Here is a 13,198-nt window from a genome sequence, read left to right on the forward strand (position 1 = left end):
GAGCCTGCTTCAGATTCTGTGTCTCCCTCTCTCTGACCCTCCCCTGTTCATGCTCTGTCTCTCCCTGTCTCAAAAATAAATAAATGTTAAAAAAAAAAAACAAAAAAAACCAAATCTCACATTATTTGCCAATGTGTGATTTCCATCTAAGTTCTGACAATGAAATATATGGATATATATCTATATACCTTATCTTAATTTTCAAAGATAGGCAAAGGGAGTTCTTCACAGCTTAGCTTTGCCTGACTGAAGCTGACGATTTTGTAACTCCATAGCCAGACCCATGTTGTCAGTGATTTTCAATTTGCCTTGAAAGAATGCCGACTGAGGATTCATTTTACCAGGCGTTAAAGCCAGTAAGTCAGTAAGTCGAGTCAGCCATCGTGATTGTGCAGTCACAATCTAGTTAGGAAGCACTGACCTTTGCCATTCTTCACATCCACCATCCAGGTGGCTTCTTTACCCCCAGGGCCATCCTTCACCTTGAAGACAAAAAAACCACCGGTTTTCTTCAAGTTCCCTTGTCTTCAAGTTTCTTCTCAATCTCCTTAAAGACAAGATTTGCCTTAAATCCATCAAATGTAGAGCTGGTTGGAGCAGCCTCGATTTGATGAGTTCTGAAAGAACTGGCAGCTTCAGGAAAACCCATCTTGTAGAGCGTCTACACAGCATTGTTTTTATGAGAGCACAAATTCCACCTTGTGCAGCAGTTAAAACATCTAATGCCATTCTCTTTTGTAGAACTATGTAGAGAGCAAATTCCTCTTCTAGAGGTCCCCAAGATATCCTGAGGTTCCTGCACCTGCCAGGAAATGACGTTCTTTACACACCTGATAAGGCTGCTGGGAACTCTCTAAGCAAGGTATCAGGCCACCATTTCCAACGGGCTTTCTTGGCTTCATGCTTTTATTTTAATGTTTAATTTTATTTTAGTTACTTTAGTATTTAATAATATAGTGTTATTTTGAGAGTCATTTAAGGCCTTAACTGTGTAAAGGTTGTGTATAGCCGTCATAGACTCTGTTCAGGAAGCAAATAAGTAATCAATAAGGAAATATAGAAACAAGGCAATTATAGGTTAATGGTTATAGCAGATTTCAAACCCGGTGTCTGCCAGCACTGCCAGTGAGATTTTTAGATGTCAGGCTTGAAGCCTCTCAGAGGGGAGTACTTCTACTACTTCTACCCCTACTACTTCTCAGAGGGGAGTAGGAACTGGCAGCAGGAATCAGATGGGTCTTTTTGGTTTGTAATTCAAATGTCTTTGGTGATCCTTTTGAATGACCCATTATAAGAAGGAATTATCAGTATAAATTGGGAAAAGGAGAATGAAGAAGAAAGGTGCAACCATCACAAGAGAAGCTTGAGGTCTTCCACAGGTTTCAGGAATAAGAAAGCACATTAGTTGGCTCATCGGTTTCCTGTGAAGGAGGTACAGTTTTTATTCTGGGTATATGAGCCCATGAAGAATGCCCCTCTAACTTTATTGCAGTAGAAGTACACCATATGACCCCAGTAGGGGTCCTTCCATTTTGGAATTAAATCCCCTGCTGTATTAGACTTTCGCCCAGGACTCCTGGGTTTTTATGGGGTAGGTTTCTAGTAACTGTCAAATCAGGTTTAGGGAGGATATGGTTTGTATATTCACTTAGAGATTGATGAATTAACCCAGCCTCAAGTGAATAATTTAATAAAGCGCTATAGTCTTTATCTATTGATAGGTTTACAGTGAGAAAAGTCTTTTTATATACAATTGTTGGGGAAATCCATCCCACTAAAATAAATAAATAAATAAATATATATATATATATACACACACACACACACACACACACACACAAATATATATATATATGGCCATGGGGTCCTGTTATTATTCCCACAAAATAACAAACAAGATTGTCCATACCTGTGCTATTGTGACAATTCTTCTGAAGTTTACCTCACGTTGTTCAACTTAGGCAAACAACAAACAGGTAAAGACAATTAGAACTAGAATTTAACATCCATAAAGGTGCATTATTGAAACATAATTTTTGTAATAATCCTCATTTCCAGAGATAGCCAAATCAAGACTAATTTGCTTGTAAAACAAGTCCAGTTTTAATAAACTTGACCTAATTAATTACATAAGCTCAGCAAGAACAGCGACTGATCATATAAATCCTTTATAATTTGCTTTGCTAGAACTTTTTGTAAGGAATCTCTAGGTTGAACTTTTAGGCCTCTCCAGGCCAGAAGCCAGCCATATACTTGCCATCAGACGTGCCTGCAATACTTAGAGAGTTGGGCAAGTTCCTCTTCTAGAGGTCCCCAAGATATCCTGAGGTTCCTGCACCTGCCAGGAAGTGACATTCTTTACTCACCTGATAAGGCTGCTGGGAACTCTGTAAGCAAGACATCAGGCCAACATTTCCAACGGGCTTTGTTGGCTTCATGCTTTATAAAGTCAACCTTAGTTCCTTAAAGCTGTTTGGTTATTTCTGAGTCTATGCATGATTCTCAAATATGACCTTCCAGTCAAAGCCTAGTAAAATAACCAATGGTGTCCTGTTACAAAGAGAACAGATTCTTATATAACTCATGCAAATAACTGTAATTGCCATGAAAAAGAACACTTACTGGGAGTCTGAATTTCAGAGGGTTCAGGTAGAGAGAAAGGTTAAAAGCTTCAGTTTGTTTCCCAATGAATACCTTATCCTATTTTTGTATATCATGGATATCTTAAGAGAAAGTTTCCTTAATCGGAAGAGCAAACAGAGAACCAGCAATTGTTTAAAACAAGAGTCATAAAAAACTGTAATTTCCTCAGTTTATTTTGTACCATGTTCCTAATTTTTGTTCAGTTTGAATGATGTCTTTTGGTTCTGGAAATTCTTACCCATTTTAGTATTAATGTTAAAGATTTCAGATACCTGTATTTGTCCTAAAAGTCCTTTTTATAAATCTTGAAGATAAAAGACGTTTTGTAAGAGCATCAGAACAATAACTATAAGTGACAAAAGAGTAAAAAGTGGACATGGTTAACAGTCTGATGAGAGTTCATTTTGATGCAATTGACAAGGAAATTTGGTTATTTCTGTGACACATAACACTTTGATAATCAGAATATCAAGTGTCAACCTTATCACCAAAACATATTAAAATTTTAGGAATTGCGTATATATTTGAAGAGTTATAGCATTTACCCAAGCAATAAAACCTAAACTTAACCATTATTTGTTTGACAGTGTTTGCAGAGTAACTTAACATAACAAATAAAATGGCCTAACTGGTCAAAAAGACTTCATTTACAATTTAAATCTTGGAAGTTTGTTAAAACCTTAGAAAGTTATAAAGCACATCCTAAATAGGATTATAGATCATTACAAATCTTAAAAACTTTAAATTATTTATTTAACCAAGATGGCAATAAGAGATTTCAAAAACAAACATGTAGGGTTGTATAGTTGTTAGCAAAACTTAGGTCCTTTAACATTGAGAAGTTTTAACTTTAAGTTGTCAAAGACCTGATAAAGACAAAACATAAGCTTTCGTTTTCCCAGCAGACGAAAGAGAAAAAACCGTTTGCATACATATATTTACTATATGTATTATATATAATATAGAATTATAGATTTATTCATATATCATATAAATATTATATATAAAATTTAATATATATATTTATCAAGAGCAGAACAATCCAAGAAAACTTTGTCTTTTGAATATAGAAAAGCAGAATTTTAAACCTTATACCAGTGGTAGTTAAAAAAATATTTTTTTAATGTTTATTTATTTTTGAGAGAGAGAGAGAGAGAGAGAGAGAGAGAGAGTGTCAGTGGGGGAGGAGCAGAGAGAAAGGGAGACAAAGAGTCCGAAGCAGGCTCCAAGCTCTGAGCTGTCAGCACAGGGCCTCATGCTGGGCTCAAACCCACAAACTGTGAGATCGTGACCTGAGCCAAAGTCAGATGCTTAACCAACTGAGCCACCCATGCACCTCAATACCAGTGTACTTTTAAAATCCATTAATTTCACTTAGTCCATTCTAACCACATGTAAAATTCCTTTCCAAAGATTTCCTTTCACGAACCTTCTACAACTTTCCTTTGCCTTCAAATTTTGTCCCAAGCCATTTCTTTTCAAACAACCAATCTCATTTAGGACAAAATTACTTTCTTTTACTTTCAACAAACTTATATTTCCATTTACTATATCTTATACATCTACTTTTTTTTACATACAGAGTTGTTTCCCTCATTTCCATCAGTCTTAACTACATTTAGCAGAATTTTAACTCTTAGGAACCTTAGTCTCCAGTGAAAACTAAGTAGTAACCAATTGTGAACTGTTAAAGCAGAATTTTTTTAGATGACAAATTTATGAACCAGTTAAGTGCAAAGCATGTTTACCAACAGACCCAAATAGCCTTAGTTTCTCTGCAATAAGAAGTCAAAAGCACAAATCTACATTGAATCATTAATATTTTAACATTCCATTCTATTTGGAAAAGACCTATATGTCCAGTGAATTCAGTCCCACTTACCACGCAAGCAAAACTTTTAAGTTTCAGATTACCAAAGACTTTGAAAGCTATCTTAACAATTACCCATGAAAACTTTGAGACAGGCAAAATTAACCATTATTTTAAGTCATCTTTTCACTAACAAATTGGAACGGAGATAACGTGAGCTTTTGTGACCTTCAGCAAACCTAGATAGAATAAGTTCCATATTTAATGCTGATAACTGTAAAAACATGTCTATCTTAATTAAATCAACAAACTTAATTTAAATACCAAATATGTTCTACCTGTGTCCACTTAAAAGTCAATCAATTGTTCCCCATTGTCAGTTTTTACCTGGGAATCTGAAGTGGGCGGTCCAAGGGGGTGCTCTTCATTCTTTGACATTGATGATGGGAGTGGGAGCCAATGGTGCCAGAGACACCGAGGATGGTATAGAAGCCAGTTTGTAGGCTGCATCCAAGGTGGTGCAGAAACAGGAGTGGGAGGGGAAGGCAGAAGAGGCAAGGTGCCAGCAGAAGGCAGAGAAGGAGGATTCCCGGTTTTAAACATTGTCAGCTGGGACAGAGGAACAGACGCCAGATTTTTGTGTTGTTTTGTTTTGCTTTGTTTTCTACCAACTAGTGGAATTAGGCTGTCCAGTGTCAGGCTGGAAAAGACAGGGAATTTCCTGAAACAAATGGAATTTTAATAGCTGTTTGGGAATATTCCTTAAAGTTCCCATCCTGACTAACCACAGTTGGCTCCAATTATCATAGCCATTAACCTAGGAAATGAATGAGGGAGAAACCCTCACATTAATTAGAAGAAGGAACAGTAAGAGAGGGTCAGTGTCCCCTTCGTTAGGGATGGCTTGTGTTTCCTCCAGCGACTGTGTTCTATCAGAAGGAAGTCTGTTTAGACAATTATCATCCAATATATGTCTGGGGGAGTTTACTAACCAAATACATTTGGGCAAAAACATTCTACAAGAGGCCCTTAGGTCCAGAGCCTCAAAGGCCTGGATCTAGGGTAGCTTGTGCTTTGCCCTCAGCTTGCCTTATGGTCTTTTATCAGAGTTTCTCTCCTTTTTTTCTTAATGTTTATTTATTTTGAGAGAGAGATAGAGAGTGAGCAGGGGAGGGGCAGAGAGAGAGAGGGAGACAGAGAATCCCAAGCAGGCTTTGCTGTCAGCACGGAGGCTGATGTGGGGCTCAAACTCACGAACCATGAGATCATGACTTGAACCAAAATTAAGAGTAGGATGCCTAACAGACTGAGCCATCCAGGTGCCCCAGAGTTTCTCTCCTTTTAACTAAATGAATTCTGACTAAAGCACTTACATTTGGGTTTTTCCCCAATTTTTTTTCTTTCAAAATTTTCAGGGGCACCTGGGTGGCTCAGTCGGTTGAGCGTCCGACTTCGCTCAGGTCACGATCTCAGGTTCCGTGAGTTCGAGCCCCGCATCAGGCTCTGTGCTGACAGCTCAGAGCCTGGAGCCTGCTTCAGATTCTGTGTCTCCCTCTCTCTGGCCCTCCCCCTGTTCAGGCTCTGTCTCTCTCTGTCTCAAAAATAAATAAATGTTAAAAAAAATTAAAAAAATATTAAAAAAATTTTTTTTCAAATCTGCAGAAGAAAATTTAAGCATAGCTTAATGAACACTTGTAAATCCTTCATCTAGAGTCACCAGCTGTTAACATTTTGCTTTATTGTTTTATCTGTTTATCTCTCTCTTTGTGTATATTCAGACAGATACACAACGCACAAATACACACAAATTCTTTGAGATTTAGTTGCAGACATCATGGCATTTTAGTCCCAAATACATCAGAAGCTTCCTAACAAGACCAGGCTCCTACAAAACCACAGGACAAATATAACACACAGGAATTTTAATGTTGATGTAGTATGATTGTCTAATATGCAGTCAATATTTGAATTTCCTCATCTAACCTTTATAGCTGTTTTTAAATGGAAAAAGTTATGATTCTGGTCAATATTGGTTGTATTTAAAACATTTTTTAAATTTTTAAATTTTTATTTTTTTTAATTTACATCCAAATTAGCATATAGTGAAACAATGATTTCAGGAGTAGATTCCTTAATGCCCCTTACCCATTTAGCCAATCCCCCTCCCACAACCCCTCCAGCAACCCTCAGTTTGTTCTCCATATTTATGAGGCTCTTGTGTTTTGTTCCCCTCCCTGTTTTTTATTATTTTTGTTTCCCTTCCCTTATGTTCATCTGTTTTGTCTCTTTCACTCATATGAGTGAAGTCATATGATTTTGTCTTTCTCTGACTAATTTTACTTAGCATAACACCCTCCAGTTCCATCCATGTAGTTGCAAATGGCAAGATTTCATTCTTTTTGATTGCCAACTAATACTCCTTTGTGTGTGTGTGTGTGTGTGTGTGTGTGTGCAGAAACAGGAGTGGGAGGGGAAGGCAGAAGAGGCAAGGTGCCAGCAGAAGGCAGAGAAGGAGGATTCCTTTATCCATTCATCCATCTTTATCCATTCATCTTCTTTATCCATTCATCCATCGATGGACATTTGGTCTCCTTTCATACTTTGGCTATTGTTGATAGTGCTGCTATAAACATGGGGGTGCATGTGTCCCTTTGAAACAGCACATCTGTATCCCATGGATAAATGCCTAGCAGTGCAATTGCTGGGGTCATAGGTAGTTCTATTTTTAGTTTTTTTGAGGAACCTCCATACTGTTTTCAGAGTGGCTGCACAAGCTTGCATTCCCATACCTAAACTTTTTTTTAAGTTTATTTATTTATTTTGAGAGAGAGCACAAGTGGGGGAGAGGCAGTAAGGGGGGTAGAGAGAGAATCCCAAGCAGGCTCTACATGGTCAGCACAGAGCTCAACATGGGGCTTGAACCCATGAACCGTGAGATCATGACCTGAACCAAAATCAAGAGTTGGATGCTCAACCAACTGAGCCACCCAGGTGCCCCTGTCATGTGTTGTATTTAGTTGTTATGACTCTTTGGTGTACCTGAAACTAGAACAGTTGTAGTGTTTTTTGACATTTATGACATGATAGGAGGTCTTTTATGACATTGACATTTTGGAAGAGTCTGGGTCACTTGTGGGCAATCCCATAAGTTGGTTTGTCTGATTGTCTCCTCATGATTAGATTTGTGTTAGTTGTTTTTGGCAGGGATGTTACTTGAGTGACATGTCCTAAGGACATCACACCAAGGACACATAGCTATCAGCTTATTTTAGTATTGATGATGCTAATGTGATCACTTGGTTAGAGGTGGTGTTCACTAGATTGCTCCATTTTTAAGATACCCTTTCCCCTTTCTAATTAATAAGTAGTCTATAAGGGAATACTTTGAGATTGCACGAATAGCCACTTTCACAAGTTAGCATCTGTTGATTATTTTTGCTTGGATTATGTTTGGATTCATTTTTTTTTTTTTAGGTTTGTTTGTTTGTTTATTTATTTATTTTTGAGAGGGATAGAGAGCAAGCAGGATAGGGCCAGAGAGAGAGACAGAGAGAGACAGAGACAGAGACAGAGACACAGAACCCCAAGTGGGCTTTGCACTGTAGTGCAAAGGGGCTTGAACTCACCAACCATGAGATCATGATCTGAGCTGAAATCAAGAGTTGGACCCCTATCCGACTGAGCCGCCCAGGTGCTCCATCTTTGGCTTCTTAACATTATATTCAGTTTGGGGAACTGCTTCTGTGGTCTCATTAGGAACATATGAGTTTTGTAAAGTTCCTGGGAATAGGTGAATACCCAGGAGGTTCCCTCCTCTCCTCACTCCCACTTACTACTTCTAGGGGCCCCTTCTGTCCTCAAATCCTAGTTAGGAACCATTGTTATATGCAAAGAAAACTGGTCTTGGCTTCAGCAAGACCTTAAAAGGACACAGCATATTGGAAAGATCTGGGCTCAGATTCTGGACCCACTGCTTATTAGGTCTATGACCTTTATCAGTTTACATAACCTCCCCGAACCTGTTTCTTCAACTGTAAAATGGAGGGTGATGATTGTGGCAGACACTGTTGGTAGCCTACCTAACAGCCATTCTTCTGTTTTTCTTGCTAACAGAATCCCAATTTTATTTATTTGGCATGCGCCAAGCCCCAGGAGGAGTCACAATTTAAAACAAAGCTAGGGGCACCTGGCTGGCTCAGTTGGAAGAGCAGGCGACTTTTGATTTTGGGGTCATGAGTTTGAGCCCTACATGGGGTGTAGAGATTACTTAAATAAATAAAACTGGAAAAAAAAAAAAAAGCTAAGCTAACTGAAGCCTTCCAATTCAGTGTTAGTTTAGGTTTAAGTACCTGCCTCAGTTCTGGCCCAGGAGATGTAGGTAAACGATGGCCAGTTTTCTGGGAAATAATTTTCTCCTTTCTTGTAGAAAGTGCTGTCATGGAAGGAAGGTATGCTTTGTGAGCTGGGGTGGCCAGCTCAAACATGAGGTGCAAGCCTGCAATGAAACTCAACTTGCTTGGGGGGGGGGGTGCAGAATGGGGGAAGAAAAGAGCCTGGGTCCTTGATATCATGGAGCTTCCCAACCAATCCTGGGCATACTTTCCTCCATACCCTCTGGTAAGTAAGCAGATATCCTTATGCCATTGTTGAGTTTTTCTCTTGCTTATAGTCCAATGCATACTGACAGATATAATGATCCTTATGATTGAGGTAGGGCATGTAAAAGTATCTGTGTGCATGATGTAGGCACTCAAAGATGTTAAGTTCCTCTCATACTTCGACCCTTCATCCTATCCTTCTGTTGAACCCCACTCCTGGGTGAACCCAATAAGCCCCTCTCTGTGCCTGCTTCCAGATTGCTAAACTGTGTTTCAGGAGACACACAATGAGGCAGATTGGCACAAACATTTACTCTTGGTGACCACCCTCAAATGGGTCCTCCACACTTTCCAGGTAGTTTCTTCCACTCTCTGGAACAATAATTTTTTCTTTTCTTTCTTTCTTTTCTTTTTCTTTTCTTTTCTTTTATCTTCTTTTTCTTTTCTTTTCTTTTTAAGTTTATTTATTTATTTTGAGAGAGAGAGAGCGTAGGAGGGGGCAGAGAGAGGGAGAGAGATTCCCACACAGGATTCACACTGTCAGTGTGAAGCGCCATGTGGGGCTTGAACTCATGAACTGTGAGATCATGCCCTGAGCTGAAGTCAGACACTTAACATACAGAGCCACCCAAGCACCCCTGAAACAGCAATTAAAAAACTTCATGCTTCTCTTTCTTTGCCCATAACCCATGCCTCCCCCGTTCTGCTTGCAGAAGAGACAACCTCGTCTTCTACTTCACAGACAACAAAAAGCCATTAGAGTGGGGCTTGCCAATATTCCTGTGCCAAATCCCTTGAAAACTTCCTCCTCTTCAGTATTAGTCTCCTATAAGTCACACGATCTGGCTCACCCCACCCCCCACAGTGACTTTTAGATCTTCTTTGGCCCTAGTCTGTCTTTAGAAGTCTTCACCATGTACCACACCAAACATATTCAGATGTACTCACTTCCTATATGAAATATATATTTTTGCTGTAAAAATCTTAAATACTTTTTTTGAGAATTTAATTACTTAGCTGCAGGTAACTTGTCTAATTTGTGATTGGCAATGCTTCCCCCTCCCCTCCCCTCCCCCCACGTCCCCGCCTTAGGAGCACTAAGGTGCCACTTGGAATTTATTTTAAGGTAAGAAAAATCTAACTCCCAAATTGTTTTCAAATGTAATGCCATTTTTATGAACATTAAATATTGCCATAAAGGAAGTTGACATAATAATCTGTTGTGCCGTCATTTAACTAAACAATAAGTTTGATTAGGTATGGTTTAAAAACAATTTTGGAGGCAATAATTCTACATTTAGCACTCAAAGATTTTTGTGGGTCCCTGAAAAGCTCAGAGGCCCTAGGTAATTTGCAGAATGCCAGGTGCCCCTTCTTTCTTCTCAGGGCTTTTAAGCCCTCACTCAGTCACATCTTCCACACCTCCCTCTCTGCTTGATTCTTCCCAGCTGCATTTAAATGTACTGATTTCTGCCATCCTGATAAACCCTTCTAGCCTAACAAAACCTGGCCTAACAAAATCACACTAGGACCCACTGCAACTAACCTTTCTAACTGTCCTCTCCCTTCCTCACCAAAGGCTGAGTTCAGAATTGTTTACACTATATCTACTTTGAGAGGGCCCCTTATCCTCTGGGCTTTCAGGGAAAAAACAGAACTCCCTACCTTGGCCTGTAAAGCCCAACCTCATAGTCCCTACCCTCAGCTTTACCTTCTCTCAGTTCTTCAGACACAAGCTTTCTCTTACCTTTGAGTCTCTGCCCTTACTGTGGTGCCCCACTTGGAGTACCCTCTTCCACCCACTTCCTTGCTTCTAAACTTGTATCTCTGTGGGCAATCTCCCCTGACATTTCCGAGTCAGTCCTTCTATTACATAGTACCTGGTGCTATTGCTCCAGGACGTTTGATTTGTAATTATTCATAACCATTCATTTATCGTCTGTTTCCTCATGTTAGTTTGCTAGGGTTGCCATAAAAAGGACCATACACCGGGTGGTTTAAACAACAGAAATTTATTTTCTCACAGTTTTGGAGGCTAGAAGTCTAAGATCAAGATGGTGGCAGGCTTGGTGTCTTTTGAGTCCTCTCTCCTTGGCTTGCAGTTAATTGCCTTCTTACTGTATCGTCACATGGCCTTTCCTCTACGTGTGTGCAACCCTGGGGTTTCTTCTACTTATAAGAACACCAGCCTTGTTTTAACTAAATTATCCTTTAAAGACTTATCTCCAATACTGTTCTGAGTCACTGAGGTTTGGGACCTCAACATGTGACTTTTGGGAGGGACACAATTCAGCCCATAACAGTCGGACTGTGTCCTCCTCCCCAGTGTATCCCAAGCACTGAGCATCATATCTGACATTAAGTAAGACACAAAGAACACATTTCTATTTAATTAACTGCCCCAGACTGTGGGACATTGGGGCCTGGTTCCTTCTGTTTCTGTACCTTAGTTGCACCACCTGTAATATCAGGCTGGACAAACTGGTCTCTAAGGGGAGTCTGACTGTTGACCCAACATCCTTTAATTAATCTCTTCAGTGAAATCTTTCCCCGCCACCACTAGAGGGAGATGCTACTTCTAGTTTTGTTTTTTTTTTCTCTCTGTAGGAATGTGCCTTTAACTCTCTTGCCCCAGGGATATTAAAAGTGGAGGAGCTGAGGCCAAGGACAACCTGCAGCCAAACTATCATTGGGCATTCAAGCCTTGGGCTTGAATTTCAACTCTACCATTTCCTGGCCAGCTGAGGTATCTTTGGCAAGGTCCCCTTGAGAGCGTTCATTTTCTCTGCTGCTGAGTGAGCAATGGAAATGCCTCATCTATGATGATACGTGGGGCAGGCTTCCAGATAGAGCTCCCAGTCTAGAAACCCCAGAAATGGCAAATACTCCACTTGCTCCCATCTCAGTAAACAGCTCCTGTCTGCTGATGGGTGGTTTGAGAATGTTGGCAAGTCTAAGGAGGAAGGCAGGTAAGCAGAATTTGGTCCTGCGCCCTGCCTCCTCCCCCATGAAGTAGGAACGTAGGATGCTTTGGGGCATCCAGGGTAGATGCAAGAGAGGTCCTGGTCAATTGTAATTTTCGAAGGTCCAAATTTGTTAAAGTATGAAATGCCCAAGGAGGTGCAGAAAGGCAATTCAGAGACAAAAGCACTTATTTATTTATTTATTTATTTATTTATTTATTCATAACATTTATTTTAGAGTGTGTATGTGTGCACGTGTGTGTATGTGCTCTTGCACAAGCAGGAGAGGGGCAGAGAGAGGATCCCAGGGCTCGATATCATGAGATCATGACCTGAGCTGAAATCAAGGGTCGGATGCTTAACCAACTGAGCCACTCAGGTGCCCCCAGAGACAAAAGCATTTAGAAAATTAGTTTCATGGTAAGTGTATGTTGTAAACATACATAAAAAGGCAACCAGTTTCCCTGGTCAGTCACATACAGGGACCCCTGACTGTTGTCTGCCCCCAGACAAGAACCATACAGTCAGACCTCAAAGACAAACTTCTCAATGATGCTGCCACTCTTGGGGAAATAAAGTGGCTGTGTATATAACTGGGAGCAAGCTTGGTTATGAACCAAAACCAGAGTCAGAAAAAAAGCACAAAGGAGGGGATGAAAGGGAACTTCTATTGCTACAAGAAATCCACGCCAGGAGCTGCAAAAGAAAGCCTGAGCTCAAACAGCTTAAAAGGCCCTTCTTGGGCTGATGGATTCAGTTTTGACTGACTGACTCTCCTTAGCAATGCAACCATACCCTTTAGAAAAGTAGTTTACTTGCAAATAAGGCTGCTAAGAGACACCAGGGCTTTGAAATAATATATTTTATTTCCCCATGAAGTAGGAATGTAGGATGTTTTGGGGCATCCAGTGTGGATGCAAGAGAGTCCTGGTCAATTCTATTTTCGAAGCTCCGAATTTGTTAAAGTATGAAATGCCCAAGGAGGTGCAAAAAGGCAATTCAGAGACAAAAGCACTTATTTATTTATGTATTTATTTATTTATTTATTTATTTATAACATTATTTTAGAGAGGGAGTGGTGTGTGTGTGCACATGTGTGCATGTGCTCTTGCACAAGGAGGAGAGGGGCAGAGAGAGAGGTATAAAAAATACAACACCCATGTAAAGGGGAAAACTCCTTAAGA

At 39.9% G+C, this 13,198-nt stretch overlaps 1 pseudogene; it reads right to left on the reverse strand.

The window, feature by feature from the left end:
* Window positions 1–225: 225 nt before the first annotated feature.
* On the reverse strand, window positions 226–649 carry LOC115521783 (annotated as a pseudogene).
* Window positions 650–13,198: the final 12,549 nt, after the last annotated feature.

Source organism: Lynx canadensis, chromosome A1 (genome assembly GCF_007474595.2).
Source record: "Lynx canadensis isolate LIC74 chromosome A1, mLynCan4.pri.v2, whole genome shotgun sequence".
In the NCBI taxonomy this organism is placed as follows: domain Eukaryota; kingdom Metazoa; phylum Chordata; class Mammalia; order Carnivora; family Felidae; genus Lynx; species Lynx canadensis.